This window comes from Rhinatrema bivittatum, chromosome 5 (genome assembly GCF_901001135.1).
Source record: "Rhinatrema bivittatum chromosome 5, aRhiBiv1.1, whole genome shotgun sequence".
In the NCBI taxonomy this organism is placed as follows: Eukaryota; Metazoa; Chordata; class Amphibia; order Gymnophiona; family Rhinatrematidae; genus Rhinatrema; species Rhinatrema bivittatum.
In genome coordinates this window covers 1,863,414-1,886,705 of record NC_042619.1, presented here as the reverse complement: position 1 = coordinate 1,886,705, position 23,292 = coordinate 1,863,414, and the positions used below count along the sequence as shown (strand labels likewise).

The 23,292-nt window shown below is 45.9% G+C and overlaps 1 protein-coding gene across 1 annotated transcript in view; it reads right to left on the bottom strand.

Annotated features, from left to right (window-relative positions):
• Window positions 1-23,292, bottom strand: part of DNHD1 (dynein heavy chain domain 1) — a 792,986-nt gene that overhangs the window by 685,962 nt on the left and 83,732 nt on the right. The gene's annotated exons all lie outside the window — the stretch shown is intronic.

Genomic DNA, 23,292 nt, shown 5'->3' with positions numbered 1-23,292 from the left:
AGAACAGAGGATTCTAAAGAAGCAGTGCTTTCTGGAACTCCTGGCATATGGAGTGACTCAGCACTCACTTAGACGCGATGGCTGCTCCTGTACTACCTGCAGTTGTCACACCACCTCCAGCTGCACTAACTCAACCCACTCTGCGGATGCTGGCTTCAACCCAGTATACAGGGGATCCGTAACAGTGTCGAGGATTCCTGAACCAATGCTATACATATTTCTCTCTCCAATCGACACTGTTCCCCACTGATTCCATAAAGACCACTTTTGTGCTTTCCCTTCTGGATGGCTTTGACCTGGGCCTCCTCATTATAAGAACAAGCAGATCCCTTCCTGCAGGATCTACAGCAATTCATGAAGGCATTCATGCTTGTTTTCAGTGAACCCGGCTGGCTAGCCACAGTGGGCTCAGATCTCCTCCATTTGCACCACGGCAACCAAACTTTAATGGACTATGCAACTGAATTCCAGACCATGGATATGGAACTTAACTGGGGAGAGGATAGCCTCTGCAGCATCTTCCTGGAGGGTCTGTCCTTCCAAATCAAGAATGAACTGGCCATCCATGAGCTTCCAGAATCCCTGGATGCTCTCATCGACCTAGCAGGGAGGATCGACCGCCACCTCCAACAATGGGCAAGGGAGCTCCGCCTGCCGCGCAGGCCCATTGCACTGGCTCCCCATTTCCTACACTAACTCTCTCCCCCACAGACGTCATTGTCTACTCCCACACACCTCAAGGAACCTATGCAGCTCACCAGGGTCGCCTCACTGTTATGAATCAGCGCTGCCCGTGGGTTCCCCCGTGAGCAGGCCACTTACCCTCGCTGCCTGTCTTCGCCGACACGGCAGGACGCCGCCATCGGCCTGCCCACGCGGCCCGGAGGCCGCCTGCATCTCTCCTCCGTTCCGCGGCCGGAGCCACGGTCTCCCTCGGGGCTGGGAGTGCCCCTGTCATCATCCACATTTTCGCCGCTGGAGACCGCAAAAGCCACGGGCTGGAGTAGTGGCAGGAGCTGCCCCCGGGGCCTCCGGCAGCGGCTGGAGCCGCTGCCAATGTTGGAACCTGCGTTCAGGCCAGCCCTGCCTTCTCTGATGTCTTCTGCACAGACAATGTGCAGCCGCTGGCCATGGTCCTGCACAGCCCCTATTTCCTGCTTCCTAGGCGCGCGGCCGCGTCTTCTCTCAGGATTTAAAGGGCCAGACACAGGAAGTGTCTTGGCCCACCCTGGTGACTGTTTCCTGCTTCAGCCCTATAAAGGGCTGCTCCGTCTGTTGTTCTGGGCCTTGCATCGTCGTGAGTCTTCGCTCTGGAGGCTCCGGCCTGCCAGAGTCCATGTAAGGTCTGCCAGTCTTCAAGGAGCTCCTTGTTTCATCCAGCTGTTCTATGTCAAGTCTCCGTGCCTGAGGTCCATGTCCAGGTGTCTTCGTGATCCCCTTCGTCCTGGTGTTCCTGCCTTCCATGATGTTCTCTCCTTCATCTCGCCTCGTCTTCGCTCTCGAGCCTTCTGGTACTGGTAGGCCGGGGGTCCCTCAGATGCAGTATTCCTGGGTGGACTAGCCTGCCGGTGGGCGGTTGTCCTGTGCTCCTGAGCCGTCAAGTCCCGGATGTGTGTTCCTGTGCTGTCCCGCTCCCGTCGTGGTCCGTGACCAGTCTGCCAGGGCTGTGTAGGGCGTGTAAAGGACAGGGTGGTCCGTGACTCAGTCCTGCGGGTGGCCTGAGTAGGGCGCCCTGAGAGACAGTGCCAATGTCCATGCCTCGTGTTGCCTTTGTGGATGTCAAGAGTCTCGTCCCTGGATGCCGTTGCATCAGCCATGTGTCTCCGTCCCTGGATGCCGTTGCATCAGCCATGTGTCTTCGTCTGGATGCCATCGCATCACTCCATAGTCATGTCTTCATGTCAAGGCCCGTCTGCCCTCAACCTCAGGTCAGGCCTGCTGCTCCATGCTGCTCGCAGCAGGTCCGAAAGGGCCCGGAATGGTCGGAGGACCATTCACCTTCCAACATCCTTGGATGTTGGCCATGGGAGCTTGCCGGCCTGGCGGAGGGTAGACTGTCAGCCATGTGGGGCCACCATCAACCCTTGGCTCGGTTCCGAAGGTCGGGGTCGGGCTGAGGCCCATGGGCACACTAAACCACCAGAACATAACACTCGCCTGCAAGAAGAGGCTTTGCCAACGTCAGCTGGGACTTTGTCTTTACTGTGCCAGGAATGGGCATCGGCTCACACAATGTCCAGTGAAGCCGGGAAACTACAGAGCCTAGGATCAGGAGGAGAGGTGATCCTAGACTTCACAATTCCAGCTCCTCAACTAACACTCCTGGTGATTATTCCAGTAAATGATAAGGAATTTACCAACCAAGCCTTAATCAATTCCAGCTCTGGGGGGAACTTTGTGATGAAAGCCCTTGTTGACCATCTGCAGCTTCCTATGCTCCCCAGGAAAACTTGCAAATCATGACTTCTATTAATGGTGACCTGTTGCCTGGCCAAATCACTCTCTCCACAGCACCCTTGACTATTCGCACTGGCCTTCTGCATGTGGTGAGCCTGGTTTTCCATGTTATTGACAGAGTGGTTCATCCTATGATTACATAGAAACATATAGAAATGACGGCAGAAGAAGACCAAACGGCCCATCCAGTCTGCCCAGCAAGCTTCACACATTTTTTCTCTCATACTTATCTGTTTCTCTTAGCTCTTGGTTCTATTTACCTTCCTCCCCCACCATTGAAATATCTAGCTTAATTAGTTAGGGGTAGTAGGGGTAGTAACCGCCGCAATAAGCAAGCTACACCCATGCTTATTTGTTTTACCCAGACTATGTTATACAGTCCTTATTGGTTGTTTTTCTTCTCCCCTGCTGTTGAAGCAGGGAGCTATGCTGGAAATGCGTGATGTATCAGTCTTCTCCCATGCCGTTGAAGCAGAGAGCCATGCTGGATATGCATCGAAAGTGAAGTATCAGACACATTTGGTTGGGGTAGTAACCGCCGTAACAAGCCAGCTACTCCCCGCTTTGTGAGTGCGAACCCTTTTTTCTTCTCCCCTGTCGTTGAAGCAGAGAACTATGCTGTATATGCATTGATGGTGAAGTATCAGGCTTATTTGGTTTGGGGTAGTAACCGCCGTAACAAGCCAGCTACTCCCCTCTTTGTGAGTGTAAATCCATTTTTCCACATTTCCTCTTGCTGTTGAAGCTTAGAGCGATGTTGGAGTCACAGTAAGCATGTGTATGTTTATTGAATAAGGGTATTGTCTCCAGGCAGTAGCTGTCATTCTGGTGAGTCACCCACTCTTCATTGGCGGCCTCTTGACTTTATGGATCCACAGTGTTTATCCCACGCCCCTTTGAAGTCCTTCACAGTTCTGGTCTTCACCACATCCTCCGGAAGGGCATTCCAGGCGTCCACCACCCTCTCCGTGAAGAAATACTTCCTGACATTGGTTCTGAATCTTCCTCCCTGGAGCTTCAAATCGTGACCCCTGGTTACAACCCCACTCGCCACAATTCAACTGGCCCCTCACTGCTACAACTCCTGTTTGCAATGGGTGGCGCCACCGTGCATACCATTGGTGACCACTCTAGTGGGTCTTTCCTCACACTACATTGACTATGTCGATGTCTTCTCTAAGAAGAAAGCTGAGACCTGCCCTCTCATAGTGTGTATGACTGTGCCATTGACCTGTGGCCTGACGCAGAATCGCCAAATAGCAGGGCGTACCTTCTATCCATTCCCGAGACCAAGACGATGTCCAAATATATCAAGGAAAGCCTGGAACAAAGTTTTATCCAGCTTTCCACCTCTTCAGCTGGAGCAAGCTTCTTCTTTGATTCCAAAAATAACGGGTCACTAAGACCCTGCATTGACTATCAATGTTTAAATGCAATTACTAAAAAGGACAGATACCCCTTGCTGCTGATCGCCAAGTTATTTGACCGCCTCCAAGGGGCAAGATTATTCACGAAGCTGGACCTCTGGGAGGGCTAATAACCTAATTCACATTCGTTCTGGAGATGAATGGAAGATGGCATTCAATACAAAGGACGGGCACTATAGTTAAGAACTCCTTTCTCCTTAACTGAGTATCCTGGGCTATATCAGGAAATATACTGATACACTGGCCATGAAACTTTGATTTTTGATATTTAAAATAAAATCTAAGAACAGAATCTCTCTCGGAAGTAAATGCAAATTGAACTATCAATATAGCCCGAGTTTTAATATCAAGTTCAGAAGATTTTTCCAGAAAATCAGAAAGGTTCAAAACACGCTCTTTAGATGTTTCTTGCACTTGATCTACACTATTTCCAGATTTCTGAGTTTGAGAAATATAATAAATCCTGGATATAACAGGAATAGCAGTTTCTGTATATTTCAAAACATTAATTAAATAACTTTTAAATAACTCCTTAGGAGAAATTAAATGAGTCTTAGGAAAATTCAATACCCTTAAGTTAGATTTTCTAATTTGATTCTCCAATTGCTCTAATTTATCTGAGTATAGCCTTTCTGATTTAATTAAATTGAACTAAACTTTTTCAATATCATCCACTCTTTTTCCCAACATATTAACAAAAGCATCTACTTTTTCAACTTTCGTTTGCAAAATCTTATTATTATTCAAAGCATCCTGAACTGTTGTTGCCAGGCTATTTATAGATTTCTGCATGGAAATTATCATAGTTCCTATTTCTTCCAAGGTAAATTTCTTTGGTGTAATTTGAGGTATATCAATCATCGACCTTCCCTGAATTCCTTCCATTCCCTTCTTCATATGAGTGTTACCAGAATGAGCCTGAGGTAAAGCCAAATTACCAGAATGCTCTCCAGAACCCTGAATTTCAGATCTACAGAACAGATCAAAATTGAGATGAAGGCAGCAGTCCAGCAGCAAGAGGGGGGCTTCCTAGTCTTTTGCATAGAGTGTCACATGTATGATTTTTTACCCACCGGTGAGAAATTGTACATGTGCATGCGATGAAAAGAGCTCCTGGCTCTCAGAGAACGAGTCCGATCTCTGGCGGCTAGAGTGGCAGACCTGGAGGAGCTGAGGCAGACAGAGAGGTATATAGATGAGACCTTCAGGGACACAATAGTCAAGTCCCAACTTCAGACTGGCAGCCCTGGTGCTGCCTTGGAGGAAGAAGGTCTCATGATGGGAGAGCACCAACCAGGTGCAGCAGGAAAGGATCCTGTAGCAAGGACCTGCTCTCCAGGTGATGCATTGTCCTTTCGCACTGAGGATATCTCCCCAAGGCCTACTGCCCAGGAGGGAAGGGTTAGGTCGACCGTCATAGTTGATGATTCAATATTTAGGAATATAGATAGCTGGGTGGCTGGTGGGCGTGAGGATCACCTGGTAACATGCCTAACTGGTGCGAAGGTGGCGAACCTCACGCATCACCTAGATAGGATTTTAGACAGTGCTGGGGAGGAACCGGCTGTCGTGGTACATGTGGGCACCAATGACATAGGAAAATGTGGGAGGGAGGTTCTGGAAGCCAAATTTAGGCTCTTAGGTAGAAAGCTTAAATCCAGAACCTCCAGGGTAGCATTCTCTGAAATGCTCCCTGTTCCACGCGCAGGTCACCAGAGGCAGGCAGAGCTCCGGAGTCTCAATGCGTGGATGAGACGATGGTGCAAGGAAGAGGGATTCAGTTTTGTTAGGAACTGGGGAACCTTTTGGGGAAGGGGGAATCTCTTCCGAAGGGATGGGCTCCACCTTAACCAGGGTGGAACCAGACTGCTGGCGTTAACCTTATAAAGGAGATACAGCAGCTTTTAAACTAGAACAAAGGGGAAAGCAGACAGTCGCTCAGCAGCGCATGGTTCGGAGAGAGGTATCTTTAAAGGATACTAATGATGCATTAGAATTAGGGCATCCTGACAGTGAGGTTCCAATAATTAGAAAAGCAGTCCAAGTGCCTGTAACTAAAAACTCACCTGAGCTAAAAAATTCTAACTTATCCCTATCAATTAAAAAGCAGAATGAAAATACAAACAAAAAACAAACTTTGAAATGTTTGTATGCTAATGCCAGAAGTCTAAGAAGTAAGATGGGAGAATTAGAATGTATAGCAGTGAATGATGACATCGACTTAATTGGCATCTCAGAGACATGGTGGAAAGAGGATAATCAATGGTACAGTGCTATACCGGGGTACAAATTATATCGCAATGACAAAGAGGAGCACTCGGGAGGAGGTGTGGCACTTTATGTCCGGGATGGCATAGAGTCCAACAGGATAAACATCCTGCATGAGACTAAACACAAATTTGAATCTTTATGGGTAGAAATCCCTTGTGTGTCGGGGAAGACTATAGAGATAGGGGTATACTACCGACCACCTGGTCAAGATGGTGAGACGGACAGTGAAATGCTAAGAGAAATTAGGGAAGCTAACTAAATTGGTAGCACAGTAATAATGGGAGACTTCAATTACCACACACTAGAAACAGTTATGATGAAACACAATGAATACAAATCTTCTCTAAAAAGACGTCATGTAAATATAATTTTACTTAATGTGCTGATTACTTACAGAGCCATCATAACACCTGCAGGCATACCAGCGTTTTTTACTCTGAGGTCTTGCCACTTCAGGTCACATTTAATCATTGGCTCTAGTCCTTTATTCTACGACGTATTTTTTAAGTTTTTGCATTTTTCATAAAATTCTGTATCGGGGTTGAATCTTCCTTAAAGTGACTCAAAATGTCAAAATCACAAATCAGTCCGACGCGCGTTTCGCATCGCTGCATCAGGGACTGAAACACTCTCCGCTTCAATTTTTTACGGATTGCCCCGTTTTACTCAGATTACTTGCCGGCGTCTGGTCAGACGCCGGCAAGAGGAAATGGCGGCAAGGTTGGAAAATTAATAGCCAAGCAAGTAATCTGAGTAAAACGGGGCAATCCGTAAAAAATTTGAAGCGGAGAGTGTTTCAGTCCCTGATGCAGCGATGCGAAACGCGCGTCGGACTGATTTGTGATTTTGACATTTTGAGTCACTTTAAGGAAGATTCAACCCCGATACAGAATTTTATGAAAAATGCAAAAACTTAAAAAATACGTCGTAGAATAAAGGACTAGAGCCAATGATTAAATGTGACCTGAAGTGGCAAGACCTCAAAGCAAAAAACGCTGGTATGCCTGCAGGTGTTATGATGGCTCTGTAAGTAATCAGCACATTAAGTAAAATTATATTTACAAGACTTCAATTACCCCAATATTGACTGGGTAAATGTATCATCGGGTCATGCTAGAGAGATAACTGTCCTGGATGGAATAAATGATAGCTTTATGGAGCAATTGGTTCAGGAACCGACGAGAGAGGGAGCAATTTTAGATCTAATTCTCAGTGGAGCATAGGATTTGGTGAGAGAGGTAACGGTGGTGGGGCCGCTTGGCAATAGTGATCATAATATGATCCACTCATTAAATCAAATTTGAAGAGGACCAGTGTGCAAATCCACAGCTCTCGTGCTAAACTTTCAAAAGGGAAACTTTGATAAAATGAGAAAAATTGTTAGAAAAAAAACTGAAAGGAGCAGCTACAAAAGTAAAAAATGTCCAACAGGCGTGGTCATTGTTAAAAATACCATTCTAGAAGCACAGTCCAGATGTATTCCACACATTAAGAAAGGTGGAAAGAAGACAAAAACGATTACCGGCATGGTTAAAAGGGGAGGTGAAAGAAGCTATTTTAGCCAAAGATCTTCATTCAAAAATTGGAAGAAGGATCCAACAGAAGAAAATAGGATAAAGCATAAACATTGGCAAGTTAAATGTAAAACATTGATAAGACAGGCTAAGAGAGAATTTGAAAAGAAGTTGGCTGTAGAGGCAAAAACTCACAGTAAAAACTTTTTAAAATATATCCGAAGCAGAAAGCCTGTGAGGGAGTCAGTTGGACCGTTAGATGATCGAGGGGTTAAAGGGGCACTTAGAGAAGATAAGGCCATCGCGGAAAGATTAAATGATTTCTTTGCTTCGGTGTTTACTGAAGAGGATGTTGGGGAGGTACCCGTAATGGAGAAGGTTTTCATGGGTAAAGATTCAGATGGACTGAATCAAATCACGGTGAACCTAGAAGATGTGGTAGGTCTGATTGACAAACTGAAGAGTAGTAAATCACCCGGACCGGATGGTATACACCCCAGAGTTCTGAAGGAACTAAAAAATGAAATTTCAGACCTATTAGTAAAAATTTGTAACTTATCATTAAAATCATCCATTGTACCTGAAGACTGGAGGATAGCAAATGTAACCCCAATATTTAAAAAGGGCTCCAGGGGTGATCCGGGAAACTACAGACTGGTTAGCCTGACTTCAGTGCCAGGAAAAATAGTGAAAAGTGTTCTAAACATAAAAATCATAGAACATATAGAAAGACATGGTTTAATGGAACAAAGTTAGCATGGCTTTACCCAGGGCAAGTCTTGCCTCACAAATCTTGCGGGCACATAACTTCAAGAGACCGGGCTTTCTCGACCACAGGGCCCGCACTCTGGAACTCCATCCCCTCAAGTCTGCGCCAAGAACCCTGCCTACCAACGTTCCGGAAAAGATTGAAAACTTCGTTATTTAAGCAAGCCTTCCCAGACAACTCGTAACCACCTCCAGTTCCACCCAACAATGTAACCTCAATATATCCTCCTGGCACTGTAAATAATGCAGCCTCCTGGCATTGTAAATAATTAACTGATGTCAACCTGGCATTGTATATAATTAACTTATGTTAACCTACACTGCCCTCCTCTTCTTCTCCCAGTTTCTATTACCTTGTTCATTGTAACTGCAACCCTCATGCACCAGTTTATAGTTTTATTGTTACATGCAGCCCCTGTTCGAATGTAAACCGACATGATGTGACCTGTTCATGAATGCCGGTATAGTAAAAAAACCTAAATAAAATAAATAAATAAATAAATAAATCTGCTTCACTTTTTTGAAGGAGTTAATAAACATGTGGATAAAGGTGAACCGGTAGATATAGTATACTTGGATTTTCAGAAGGCGTTTGACAAGGTTCCTCATGAGAGGCTTCTAGGAAAAGTAAAAAGTCATGGGATAGGTGGCAATGTCCTTTCATAGATTGCAAACTGGCTAAAAGACAGGAAACAGAGAGTAGGATTAAATGGACAATTTTCTCAGTGGAAGGGAGTGGACAGTGGAGTGCCTCAGGGATCTGTATTGGGACCCTTACTGTTCAATATATTTATAAATGATCTGGAAAGAAATACGACGAGTGAGATAATCAAATTTGCAGATGACACAAAATTGTTCAGAGTAGTTAAATCACAAGCAGATTGTGATAAATTGCAGGAAGACCTTGTGAGACTGGAAAATTGGGCATCCAAATGGCAGATGAAATTTAATGTGGATAAGTGCAAGGTGATGCATATAGGGAAAAATAACCCATGCTATAATTTATTTATTTTTTTATTTTGCTATTTTGCTATTTTCTATACCGGCTTTCACGACCAGGGGTCGCATCAAACCGGTTTACATTTAACAAGTCGTGTGTTGAACAGAGAACTTAAGCAACTAAACAGGTGCAGGAATTGTAGTTACAATAAACAAGGAAGAATACAACTGGGAGAATAGGAAGAAGAAGAAGAAAGTGGGACAATTGATAAAAACACATTTACAAAGGATCTTTACATAATATACAATATAAAGCCAAGTTTAAATGAAGTCATGGGCTGAGTTAAGTCGAAGATGCATAAGATAATAAAGTGATGTCTTAATACTGGAATTATGGGATGCCGTTAACTAGGGATGACTAAATTAAGGGATGGTATTAACATGGGTCAGTCCTTAATCTGGAAGGCTTTTTTAAAAAGCCAGGTTTTTAGCCTTTTCCTAAAAGTTAGTAGGCACGGTTCCTGGCGCAGCTCGGATGGGATGGAGTTCCATAAACGTGGTCCTGCTGTTGATAGTGCTCTGTCTTAGAGTGATTTGTGTTGGAAGGTTTTTGCATGTGGAACCTGTAATGCTTCTTTGTAACATTCCCTAGTTGGTCTGACAGTGGTGTGTTTTTCGAGGGGAATTTGAAGAATTAATGGTGCGTGATGCTGGATGACTTTGAAAATGGTGGTAATGGACTTGTACATAATTCTGTATTGAATCGGTAGCCAGTGGAGAGTTTTCAGGATCGGGGTGATGTGGTTGAATCTCCTGGAGTTGGTCAGAATTCTGGCGGCTGTGTTCTGCACCATCTGTAAAGGTTTTGTATGAGAAGCAGGGAGGCCTAGTAGAATAGAATTACAATAATCCAGCTTAGAAAAAATAATTGCTTGAAGAATTGTTCTAAAGTCGTGGGAGTGGAAGAGTGGTCTGATTCTTTTGAGGATGTATAATTTGTGGAAACAGTCCTTGGTCGTTTGGTTAATAAATGGTTTTAGGTTTAGGCGGTTATCGATGATAGCACCTAGGTCTCTTACGTGTGTGGTTTGCAGGTTGGATGGTGGGTTTGTGGTGATACTGTTGTTTTCATGGGCTAAGATGAGGAATTCCGTTTTAGAAGCATTGAGAATTAAGTTCAGACTGTTAAGGAGGAGTTTAATCTCAGTTAGGCAGCTCTCCCAGAATTCTAATGTGTTTGTAATGGATTCTTTTATGGGGATTACGATCTGAACGTCGTCTGCAAATAGGAAGTGTTTCAAGTGTAGTTTAGTAAGAAGGTGGCAGAGTGGGAGCAGGTAAATATTAAAAAGGGTGGGTGAAAGGGAGGAGCCCTGTGGAACCCCTAGCGAAGATGGCTGGTAATGAGATTCTTTGTTATGGATTTTTACCTTGTATCCTCTGTTCTCCAGGAAGGTTTTGAACCAGGTATGTGCAGTGCCTGAAACTCCGATGTTTGCTAGTCGGTTTAGTAGGATGTGATGGTTGACCGTATCGAATGCCGCCGAAAAGTCAAGTAGAATTAGAAGGAATGCGTGTCCTTTGTCAATGCCGGCTAGGAGGAAGTCTGTGAGGGAGAGTAGTAGCGTTTCCGTGTTTGCTGCTCTGCGGAATCCAAATTGGTTGGGCGATAGTATTTGGTGATCCTCAAGGTAGTTAGCTAATTGTGTATTAACCAGTTTTTCCATGATTTTTGATATGAACGGGAGATTGGAGATGGGGCGGAAATTGCCTGGATCGTTGGTGTTAAGGTTTGGTTTTTTGAGTAGTGGTTTGATTGATGCCGTTTTCAGGTCATCTGGGTAGATACCCTGAGCTAGGGAGCAATTTATAATGTCGGCTAAAGTATTAGAAATGGTATCCGGAATTAGTAAGAGTATTTTGGTAGGGATTTGGTCGAATGGGTGTGATGATGGTTTCATTTTCTTCAGGATCGTTAGTATGTCAGCAGTAGAGATGGGTTCGAAAGAGTTGAGAGCGATGTCTTTGTTTGGATGAAGATATGTAGTGTAGGAGGATCCATTTGCGTTAGGTGTCAGCTTATTAAGGAGGTCAGAGATTTTTCTGTTGAAGTAGAGAGCCAGTTTATCTGCTTTAGACTGTGCTAGGTCCTCTGGGATGGCTGGAATGATGGTTCTTGTGAGACTAGACACGTAGTTGAATAGAGCTTTCGAGTCAAATATAAGGTGATGGATCTTGTGGGCGTAATAGTCTCTTTTACACAATGTTGGGTTCCATATTAGGTGCTACAACCCAAGAAAGAGATATAGGTGACATAGTGGATAACACATTGAAATCGTCAGTTCAGTGTGCTGCGGCAGTCAAAAAAGCAAACAGAATGTTGGGAATTATTAGAAAGGGAATGGTGAATAAAACGGAAAATGTCATAATGCCTCTGTATCGCTCCATGGTGAGACCGCACCTTGAATACTGTGTACAATTCTGGTCGCCGCATCTCAAAAAAGATATAATTGCGATGGAGAAGGTACAGAGAAGGGCTACCAAAATGATAAGGGGAATGGAACAACTTCCCTACGAGGAAAGACTAAAGAGGTTAGGACTTTTCAGCTTGGAGAAGAGACGACTGAGGGGCGATATGATAGAGGTGTTTAAAATCATGAGAGGTCTAGAACGGGTAGATGTGAATCGATTTACTCTTTCAGATAGTAGAAAGACTAGGGGGCACTCCATGAAGTTAGCATGGGGCACATTTAAAACTAATCGGAGAAAGTTCTTTTTTACTCAACGCACAATTAAACTCTGGAATTTGTTACCAGAGGATGTGGTCAGTGCAGTTAATATAACTGTGTTTAAAAAAGGATTGGATAAGTTCTTGGAGGAGAAGTCCATTACCTGCTATTAAGTTCACTTAGAGAATAGCCACTGACATTAGCAATGGTGACATGGAATAGACTTAGTTTTTGGGTACTTGCCAGGTTCTTATGGCCTGGATTGGCCACTGTTGGAAACAGGATGCTGGGCTTGATGGACCCTTGGTCTGACCCAGTATGGCATTTTCTTATGTTCTTACAGGATCTACCCCCATCTGATTGCAGACTGGCATAGAGACCATATCTAACTTGGGATCCTCAAACATAAGTTCTCCCCTTATCTTTCCGGTAGGGGGCTCGGGTGTTGCTGGGGCACCAGGGCTCAAGGATGTTTCATAAGTCTGGAGAATTTGGCCCTGCTCCTGGCCTATATCTCCTGCAACTTCACATCCCGGTATCATCATGGGGGCCCTTGCAAAACAGTCTTGGATGGATGGCTGATTAGTATTCAAAGTTGGAGTTGAAGAAATTACTCTCATTCCAGCTTTCCTCTTGGTATGTGGCATTACCAAGAGGAAAATAAGCCACGTAATAATCAGGAAAAAATATAAAAAGTACCTTTAATTATATGACTTCTTGCAAATGACACAAATGTTCCTTTGTCTTCCTAATTCCTTGGCCACCACAAACTCAGAAGCAAATATTCCTTCACAGGTCTCACAAAACCTGCCTCAGCCTGGCTAAGCCGGGCAAAGCTGCGCACCCCTTAGGCGCGCAGCTTTGGTGGTGCGCCGATGGCGGCAGTGTGCCGTAGAGATGCCGATTTTAAGGGCGTCAGGCGCAGCTCCTCCCTCCGACGTCAGGTCCGGCAGGAAATCCAAAGGCAAAGTTAGTGAAATGAGCTTATACCGGCAAAACTCTCAGGAAATGGTAGCGGCAATAATGCGCCGTAGAGATGCCAATTTTAAGGGCGGCAGGCGCAGCTCCTCCCTCCTCCCTCCGACGTTGGGTCCGGAGGGAAATCCAAAGGCAAAGTTAGTGAAATGAGCTTATACCGGCAAAACTCTCAGGAAATGGTAGCGACCGTCAGGCCTAGATCTGATAGGCTCCAGTGGTTCACCAGGAGCAGAAAGGCCTCATCCACCAGCTCCCATATTCCTAGGGCCAAGTTTTTCCTGAAAAGGAGATTGATTCTGAAGTTGTTCTTTCCAGCTATGAGAAGGCAGATATGCTTAGGAGAAGCTGCTCTAGCCACTTGGTTGAATCAGCGGCACGTCAACCAAACTGCTCGTGCTTCCACTACCACTCTGCTGCATTCCAGCACCCTTGCAGCTACAACTAACAGTGAGCCCCCTCGCAGGCCCAGAGGCTCGCATCTGTCATGAGCACCAAACAATCTGGTGTCATCAGGAAAATTCCTTTCCAAAGATGACCCACCTGTAACCACCAGTCCAACTGGGATCTCACCTTTAAGAGAAGAAAGAGTCTCACCGCATAGTTCTTCGACTGCTGACTCCAACAGGAGATCAATGGGCGCTGAAAAGGGCACATATGTGCCCTCTCCCCGGGAACCACTTCCAATGCGGAAGCCATCAACCCCCAGACCTGTAGATAAAACCCACAGTTGGACAAACAGGGCTCTGCAGGGATCGAACTTGTAGCATCAATGTGTGGAACAGAGACTGTAGCAGGAATACTCTACCCCGCCTTGAATCAAACCGAAACTCAAGATTCTCCAGGCTCTGAGGTGGCTGCAAATCACTCTAGGCCAGATTCACCCCCAAGCCTAGTTCCTGTGGCAAGGAATCACCCTGCGGGAAGTGGGAAGACTCACTTCCATGGTTTTGGTTTGAATCAACAAGTCATCCAGATAGGGGTGAACTAGAATGTCCTCCTTGTAGAGGACATTCTAGTTCCTCTACCGCCACCATGACCTAGTAAAAAGGTCCTGGGCACCGCAGCTAGCCCAAAAGGCAAGGCCTGAAACTGGTAAGGATAATCCGGAATAGCAAAACAGAATGCTGAAGTTCCCAATGGATGGGAATATGCATCCAGTATGGGCTGAAACAACCCTCTTTCTTGGGCATGACCAAATAATTGGAATAATGGTCCGTATATCTCTGAAATTCAGAAAAGGGAATCACCACTTTCAGGGTCAACCTCTGTTGTAATGTCACTTCCATTTCTGCCCTCTGCTGACAGGAATTAGAGAGAACATGAAGGCATCCGGAGGAATGTGAAAAAATTCTATAGCAAACCCGTCCCAAAAAGCTTCGAGAACATGAGCACTATCCAATGTAACTGCTGTGGAGCCTTTATTCTGAGGGAAAGCATCTGGAAACTTAGAGCTTGCCCAATCTGTGCACAACTCTCTTTGAAAAAGGAGCTGACTGAGGTTAAAGCTCAATTAGCTTCAATTAAAAGTATTACAACCACATTGCATTACTCAGAAAATAATTCCCCAATACCACAGAATAACCAGGAGTCAATAAAAAGAAATACAGTAGGCTCAGGTAGAATAACACATGTGTCCCACAGTCACCCATTCTTGACAGATGGGCAGTCAACAAGTACACCCCCCCCACTCAAACAGGTCATTAAGGAATTCATTAAAAACCAGGATTACAGTAGGCTCTGGTAGAATTAGACCTGTGACATGGAGACACACACAGTATCAAGTGCAACAAGAACAAAAAGCCTTCCCTATATTAATAACTGAAGAAGTTCTAGAGAAAAACATTGAAGTGTTACCAGAAAAGAGAAAAAAAACCAATGCATGCAGAACTTCAAAATCCATAACCAAAGAATAAAGCTAATTGAGATGGATGACTCTGTCATCAGTGGCAAAACTGCAAAAGGAAAGCGTGAAGTGAATAACAAATCTCAACTAAAGTCTCATAAGGAGTCCAGGAAAAGCAATAACCTTAAAGAGAGAACCTGGAAAGCTATGACCACAAATGCTCATAGTTTGGGAAATAAAATCCCAGATCTGCAGGCCCTAATGACAGAGGCAAATTTGGACATTGTTGCTATCACAGAAACATGGTTCACAGAATCTCATGATTGGGATACAGCAATACCAGGCTACAACTTGTTAAGGAAGGACAGAGTGGATAGAAAAGGGGGTGGTGTGGCTCTTTATGTCAGAAACAATATCCAAGCATCTGAGCTGCAAGGAAGCTGGGGCAATGAAGAAGCACTATGGGTCGACCTAAAAAAAAGATGACGGAGCATCCATTTATATTGGAGTGGTTTACAGGCCTCCAAACCAAAAGGAAGAGCTGGACAGAGACCTGGTTGAAGACATCCATAAGATAGGTAAGAAGGGAGAAGTGGTGATCGTTGGTGACTTTAATATGCCAGATGCAGACTAGAAAATCCCATCTGCAGAATCTAAAAATAGTAGAGCGATAGTGGATGCCATGCAAGTAACTTTGTTCAAACAAATGGTAATGGAACCCACGAGAGAAGGAGCTATACTCGACTTAGTGCTCACTAATGGAGATAATGTCTCTGATGTTCAGGTGGGCGCTCACCTCAGCACCAGTGATCAAACAGTATGGTTTAATATCACTAAAAGAATATGGAAAAGAAGCACAAAGACCCGAGTTTTACAGTTCAAAAACACGGACTTTGAAGAAATGGGGAAATACCTAGAGGAAGAACTAAAAGGCTGGGAGAACGAGAGAGATGTGGATCAGCAGTGGACCAATCTAAAAGGAGCAATTACCAAGGCAACCAATCTATATGTTAGAAAAGTAAAGAAATGCAAAAGAAAAATGAAACCTATCTGGTTCTCAAAGGAGGTGGCTGACAAAATTAAAGCTAAAAGAACAGCATTCAAGAATTATAAAAGATCCCAAAGGGAGGAGCACAAAGAACAATATTTGATTCAACTGAGGGAGACAAAGAAATTAATCAAGATAAAAAAAGTCAAGCAGAAGAGAGGATTGCCAAGGAGATAAAGAATGGTAACAAAACATTTTTCAGATACATCAGTGAAAAGAGAAAAGTTCAAAGTGGTATAGTGAAATTGAAAGGTGGAAATGATCAATGCGTGGAGAAAGATGAAGAAATGGCAGATATATTAAACGAATACTTCAGTTCTGTGTTCACTAAAGACGACCCTGGAGAAGGACCATCTCTACACAACAAGAAACTGGAAGGAAGTGGAACAGACGAAAACCCTTTTACAGTAGAAAATGTATGGGAAGAGCTAAAGAATCTGAAAGTGGACAAAGCCATGGGACCTGATGGGATTCATCCAAGGATACTGAGGGAGCTCAGAGATGTGCTGGCGGGTCCGATGTGTGACCTGTTCAATAGATCCCTAGAAACGGGAGTGGTGCCGAGTGATTGGAGAAGAGCGGTGGTGGTTCCGCTTCACAAGAGTGGGAACAGAGAGGAGGCTGGTAACTACAGACTGGTTAGCCTCACTTCAGTGGTGGGAAAAGTAATGGAGTCACTGTTGAAAGAGAGAATAGTGAACTATCTACAGTCCGGAGAATTGATGGACCAGCGGCAGCATGGATTCACCAGGGGAAGATCCTGTCAGACAAATCTGATTGACTTTTTTGACTGGGTAACCAAGGAATTGGATCGAGGAAGAGCGCTTGATGTCATCTACTTAGATTTCAGCAAAGCTTTTGATACGGTTCCACACAGGAGACTGGTGAATAAAACGAGAAGCTTAGGAGCGAGTGCCGAGTTGGTGACCTGGATTGCAAACTGGTTGACGGACAGAAGACAATGTGTGATGGTAAATGGAACTTTCTCTGAAGAGAGAGCGGTTTTAAGTGGTGTACCGCAAGGATCGGTGTTGGGACCGGTCCTGTTCAATATCTTTGTGAGCGACATTGTGGACGGGATAGAAGGTAAGGTTTGTCTTTTTGTGGACGACACTAAGATCTGCAACACAGTGGACACGCCGGAAGGAGTGGAGAGAATGAGACGGGATTTAAGGAAACTGGAAGAGTGGTCGAAGATATGGCAGCTGAGATTCAATGCCAAGAAGTGCAAAGTCATGCATATGGGGAGTGGAAATCCTAATGAACTGTATTCGATGGGGGGGGGGAAGGCTGATCTGCACGGAGCAGGAGAGAGACCTTGGGGTTATAGTGTCTAATGATATGAAGTGTGCGAAACAATGCGACAAGGCGATAGCAAAAGCCAGAAGAATGCTGGGCTGCATAGAGAGAGGCATATCGAGTAAGAAAAGGGAAGTGATTATCCCCTTGTACAGGTCCTTGGTGAGACCTCACCTGGAGTACTGTGTTCAGTTCTGGAGACCATATCTTCAAAGAGACAGAGACAAGATTGAAGCGGTACAGAGAAGGGCGACCAGAAAGGTGGAGGGTCTTCATCGGATGTCATACGAGGAGAGATTGAAGAATCTAAATATGTACACCCTGGAGGAAAGGAGGAGCAGGGGTGATATGATTCAGACTTTCAGATACTTGAAAAACTTTAACGATCCAAAGACAACAACAAACCTTTTCCGTCAGAAAAAAATCAGCAGAACCAGAGGTCACGAGCTGAGGCTCCAAGGAGGAAGACTAAGAACCAATGTCAGGAAGTATTTCTTCATGGAGAGAGTGGTGGATGCCTGGAATGCCCTTCTGGAGGAAGTGGTGAAGTCAAAGGGGCGTGGGACAAACATTGTGGATCCATCAGGTCTAGAGGACGTGTATAAAGAGTAGGCAACAAAACACTGCACGGAGCGGCAGTAGCCACAGAGGCATTCACGGAGCGGGATGCCAGTGGCCAGTGGTTGGTGTTCCACCTTCATGGAGCGGAAGGATGGAGGGCTGCCATCTCCCAATTAAAAAAAACAAAAAAAACCAAAACAAAACAGGGATGGGTTTATGGGCTATAGGTATTACCAATTATTAGGCTTATTCAATTACCAATTATTAAGCTTTTCAATATTTGATGATAGTTAATGTGACTTTCAAGGCATACTTCACTTTCAATGCATATCCAGCATAGCTCCCTGCTTCAACAGCAGGGGAGAAGAAAAACTAATACTTCACGCATATCCAGCATTGCTCTCTGCTTCAACGGCAGAGAGCTATGCTGCCGCTTACCCAACTAATCAAACTTAATATTTCACTTGGAAGCAGCTCCATCACTGCTCTCTACATTAATAGTGGGGGTGAAAGGGAAATAGAACCTAAGGTTATTAAGAGCCAAGAGAAACAGATAAGTTTGAGAAAAAATAGTGGGGGTGAAAGGGAAATAGAACCTAAGGTTAGCAAATGTTGCTTACCTGATGTAACAGGTGTTCTCACAGGACAGCAGGATGTTAGTCCTCACAAATGGGTGACATCGAGGATGGAGCCCACCACGGAAAACTTCTGTCAAAGTTTAAACAGAACTTTGACTGGCCCCTACTGGGCATGCCCAGCAAGGCACTGACCCTGCAGCCAGCAGGGGTCTCCCTTCAGTCTGATTTTCAAAGCTACAGGCAGTGCCTAGAAAGTAAAAACAAAACGAACCCAACACCGCGGGGTGGCGGGCGGGTTTCGTGAGGACTAACATCCTGCTGTCCTGTGAGAACACCTGTTACATCAGGTAAGCAACATTTGCTTTCTCACAGGACAAGCAGGATGGTTGTCCTCACAAATGGGTGAGTACCGAGCTGAGGATGTCCTGACTTGCACCAAATGCACCCAACGACGTGCAACAGGCACTACAAGTGGGGTGGAATTTGGGAAAGGGCATCCGCACCCTACCGGGAAGGTGGAAGGGTGTTGGTACATCAGGTTGGAAAAAGGTTACGCAAGACAGATTGGCCGAAGATGGAGTCCTGTCTTCCAGCTTTGTCCAAACAATAGTGGGCTGCAAAGGTATGGAGAGAACTCCAGGTTGCAGCCCTGCAGATGTCAGGAAGCGGCACCGATCGAAGGTGTGCCACTGACGTAGCCATGGCCCTCACAGAGTGTGCTTTGACACGGTCTTGGAAAGGAATGCCAGCCTGCTCATAGCAGAAAGAAATGCAGTCCGCCAACCAGGAGGAAAGAGCCTGCTTACCCACAGGTTGTCCTAACTTGTTAGGATGGAAAGAGACGAATAATTGAGTGCTCTTCCTGTGAGAAACTGTACGGTCTAGGTAAAAGGCTAGAGCTCGTTTACAGTCTAGGGTATGCAGGGTCTGTTCTCCAGAGTTGGAGTGGGGCCTGGGAAAAAAGATAGGTAGTATGATGGATTGATTAATATGAAACTCAGAAACTACCTTAGGTAAAAATTTAGGGTGAGTGCGGAGTACCGCCCTGTCTTGCAGGAGCTTAGTGTAAGGCGGATAGGTAACTAGGGCCTGTAACTCACTAACCCTGCGAGCTGAAGTGATAGCCAAAAGGAATAACACTTTCCATGTGAGATACTTTAACTCACAGGAGTGCAGAGGTTCGAAAGGAGGTTTCATTAGACGACCAAGAACCAGATTAAGGTCCCAGGATGGGGCCGGAGGTCGTAAGGGTGGCTTCAGATGGAGCAAGCCTTTAAGAAAACGTGTTACTAGAGGTTGTACTGAAATAGGGACACCCTGTACACCTTTGTGGAAGGCGGCTACCGCACTGACATGCATCCTAATGGAAGAGGTCTTTAGACCGGATTCTGATAGGTGCCATAAATAGTCCAAGAACTTAGAGATTGGACAGGAAAGGGGATCAAGGGACTGAGAAGTGCACCATGATGTGTACCTTTTCCATTTGTATGAGTAAGACTTTCTTGTGGAAGGCTTTCGTGAAGCTATCAGGACTCGAGAAACGGAATCTGAAAGGTTGAAAGGTTGAAGAACTAACCTTTCAACATCCATGCCGTCAGGGACAAGGCTTGGAGGTTGGGATGGAGGAGGCATCCGTCGTTTTGAGTGAGCAGATGCGGGTCCTTTCCCAGAGGAATGTGCCTGCGGATGGAGAGATCCTGGAGTATTGGAAACCATACTTGGCGTGGCCAGTAAGGTGCTATCAGGATCATGGTTCCTCCGTCCTGGCGTAGCTTCACGAGAGTCCTTGACACAAGAGGAAGTGGGGGGAATGCGTAGAGCAGACCGGTTGTCCACTTGAGGGAGAATGCATCTCTCGGCCGAGAGTGCTGGCTCCGAATGAGAGAGCAGTAATCGTCCACTTTGTGGTTCTGAGGGGACGCAAAGAGGTCTATGCGGGGAGAACCCCACTTGTGAAACAGAGAGGTCACTATCAGAGGATCGAGTGACCACTCGTGCGGTCGGAAGACACGGCTCAGCCGGTCTGCCAATACATTGTCTACTCCCGGCAGGTAAGTGGCCCTGAGGTACATAGAGTGGGAGAGGGCTTCCGCCCAGATCTGCGCAGCCTCCTGACACAGAAGGAAGGAGCCTGTGCCTCCCTGCTTGTTTATGTACCACATGGCCACTTGGTTGTCCGTCTGGATTAAGATTATCTGATGAGAGAGATGATCTTTGAAAGTGCGGAGCGCATAGCGGATTGCTCGAAGTTCCAGGAAATTGATCTGGTGTTCGGCTTCCTCGTTGGACCATAACCCTTGGGTTTGAAAATTGTCCACATGGGCCCCCCAACCGATGTGGGAAGCGTCGGTGGTTAGGATAACTTGCGGATCCGGTGGAAGAAAGGGTAAGCCCTGAAGGAGGTTGACCTGAGTCGTCCACCAAGTTAAGGATAGGCGCAGCGCTTGTGTGACTGTGATTATGGAGGACAGAGGCTGAAAAGCTTGAATCCATTGTTGTCGTAGAGTCCATTGTGTTACCCTCATGGCTAGTCTGGTCATGGGAGTGACTTGAACCGAGGATGCCATGTGTCCTAGGAGAATGAGGAACTGGCGCGCTGTGGCCGTGTCTTGAGACTGGAGCTGGTGAGCTAGGGACATGAGAGTTTGGACCCGTTGTAGCGGAAGGTAGGCCTTTGCCTGTAAGGTGTCCAAGTCTGCCCCAATGAAAGATAAGGTTTGAGATGGGACGAAGCAAGATTTCTCGTAATTGACAAGAAACCCTAAGGAAAGGAGTGTGTTGATTGTCAATTGTAGGGAGGACCGGGCAATCTGAGGGGTGGAGGCCCTGATCAGCCAGTCGTCCAGATAGGGGTATACGTGGACACCTTCCTTCCTGAGGAATGCTGCTACAACTACGAGGCATTTGGTGAAGACCCGTGGAGCAGATGCCAGACCGAAAGGCAGTACTCGGTATTGATAATGGTCGCGGCCTACGAGAAACCGCAGATATTTGCGATGGGATTGTGTTATCGCAATATGGGTATAAGCTTCCTTGAGGTCGAGGGAGCATAGCCAATCCCCTTTCTGCAGCAGAGGGAGTAACGTGCCCAGGGTTACCATCTTGAATTTTTCTTTTTGAAGGTACTTGTTGAGGGCTCGAAGGTCTAAAATTGGACGTAGCCCTCCTGATTTCTTTGGAATTAGGAAGTATCTGGAATAGAATCCCTTGCCTCGTTGAGAGGGAGGAACGGGTTCTATAGCATTTGATTGCAGAAGAAGAGATACTTCCTGTTGTAATTGAGCCAAATGGCTGGATAGACTCCACGCTTGAAGAGGCGGGGAGTCTGCCGGAAGAGTTATGAAATTGAGGTGGTAACCCTGTGCGATAATCGCCAGCACCCACTGGTCTGAGGTAATCCGTATCCAATGCTGTAGAAAGTGGCACAGACGACCCCCTACAGGGATGTGGGGGAGTGGGATATGGCATGTGCTCCGAGTCGGGAAGTCAAAGGCCTGCCGCAGGCCCGGGGGGTGGGGCTACAGCAGGTCTTTGTTTCCGAGGTTGGCGTGGCTGAGGTCTGGTGGAGGATCGAGCCGGACGAGGCCTAGTCGACGGAGGGTAATAACGACGTGGCCGAAAGAATGACTTTTTGGAGTCCTTCTTAGGTGGTGGTTTGGAGGATACCTCAGATGGAACAGACGAAAGTTGTTTCAACGTCTCGTGGTGATCCTTCAATTCCGCCACAATTTGTTGAATCTGTTCTCCGAACAGATTATCCCCTAAGCAGGGTAAATCGGCTAGACGATCCTGAACCTCTGGGCGAAGGTTGGATGATTTTAACCAAGCCCAACGTCTGGCTGAGATGGCAGTAGCTGAGACTTTCGTGGAAGCATCGAAGATATCGTAGGCCGTTCGGATCTCGTGCTTCCCAGCTTCAAATCCTTTGTGAAGGAGGGCTTGAAGCTGTGGCTGGTATTGGTCCGGTAAGGTGTCAGCGTAGTCCTGCATTTGTTTAAGGATAGCTCTGTTGTACTGAGTCATATAAAGTTGGTATGAAGCTATACGAGATATCAACATAGCCCCATGATACACTTTCCTTCCCACACTATCAAGAAATTGGTTGTCCTTGATAGGGGGAGTGGAAGAGTGTGGCTTTAAACGCTTGGCTTTCTTTTGCGCAGACTCAACTACAACAGAGCGATGATCCAGTTGAGACTTCTGAAATCCTGGTGCTGACTGAACGAGGTAGGTTGAGTCAGCTTTTTTATTGACTGGTGACACAGATGAAGGTGATTCCCAGTTTTTCTTTAAAAGATCCAGAAATACTTGGTGAATGGGGATGGAAGCGATGATCTTGGGGGCATCCAGAAATTGGAGCAGCTCCATCATTTGGTGCCTGTCATCGGTCTCAGATTGCAGCTGAAAAGGCACAACTTCTGACATCTCCTTTACAAAATTTATAAAGGAGAGATCTTCAGGAGGAGATCGTTTTCTACTCTCTGTAGGAGATGGTGGGGATGGTAAATCTGTATCTGAAGATGAATCATCACCCCAGGTATCATAAGGATCATGTAAGGTTTGCTGTCCTGAAGGACCTGGTAGAGGATCCAAAGGCATCGATGGAACCGGTGCTGCAAGCGGAACAGTGAACGGCATCGAGGGCTTCGGGGCCACCGATGGAATCGGTGCCGATCTTGGAATCGATGGAGCCGAAGGATAAATCGGTGGAAAGGTATGTGAAGGCACCGATGGAACGACACCGGACGGAGGAATCCGGAACGGTGTTTCTCCTGTCGATGAATGTCCTTCCGGAGATGATGGTGTAGTCGGTGCTAATGAAATCACCGATGGAAGGGCGCGCATAAGTGCCTCCATACGATTTAGTATCGGTGCCAACG